This window comes from Chinchilla lanigera, unplaced genomic scaffold (genome assembly GCF_000276665.1).
Source record: "Chinchilla lanigera isolate Chin_1 unplaced genomic scaffold, ChiLan1.0 scaffold00024, whole genome shotgun sequence".
Taxonomy (NCBI): domain Eukaryota; kingdom Metazoa; phylum Chordata; class Mammalia; order Rodentia; family Chinchillidae; genus Chinchilla; species Chinchilla lanigera.
In genome coordinates this window covers 1981927-1982775 of record NW_004955425.1, presented here as the reverse complement: position 1 = coordinate 1982775, position 849 = coordinate 1981927, and positions in this window count along the sequence as shown.

Genomic DNA, 849 nt, shown 5'->3' with positions numbered 1-849 from the left:
ATGACTTCTGTCTGTGGGAGATAAAGCAAATACTTTTCACTAACCATCAGTTTTTTAGTCATCGCTGCTCCGGTTTCTACAAAAGAAATGATGATGTAAATTTAAGAGCTTTTCCCTTTTCTGAAACGTAAGATTCGAAGTTGTCCTTTGTGGCTTTCGCTTTGGAAGGTTCCTTTGAACCTTTGCTTCATAAGTGAAGGCGACACTGATTCACCAGCTACGCTAGGATTACTGGATTGTGCTCTTTTAAGGAACAAATCCACAAGTCTAATTTATGGTAAGCAAAATTATGGTTGTAATAGAGATTTGTGACTTTGTAGTAGAATAGGATTGGATGACCAAGGAGTCCTTGAATGTGCACTTTTGAATGCACATATTTGCAGCGAATGGTGTCCTAAGTCTCAAAGTCCACTAGAAAGAGTACTGAAGATTTGTCTTGAGCCTTGCAGTCATACTGCTTTACCGCTTCTGTCCCTTTCCCCCCACCAGCTTCCCGTTTACTTACAGTTGTCGAACACTGTGATCACTGGGCCCCCCCCTACAGTACACATTCCGTAGTGACTCTAAAGGTGTAAATCAGGGTATCTTCGTTCCTACTGTGGCCTCGGTGGGAGACAACCGAGGAGACAAAATTCCCAAGGGTGACGAGGTTTCAGCACTGACCTTTGCTTTTAAACTCTTCGGGAAAAATATACCAGTCATTGTTATGATGAAAACAACAGGGAGGGTGGTGATGGCCAGGGAAAGAACCGAGATGAAATTTGGCCAAAGCAGTGTGTCACGCCCGAGCCACAGGGCGGGAGGGAGGCAGCGGCACCTGCGAGGAGCGCGCGGGGGCGGGGCCGGGGC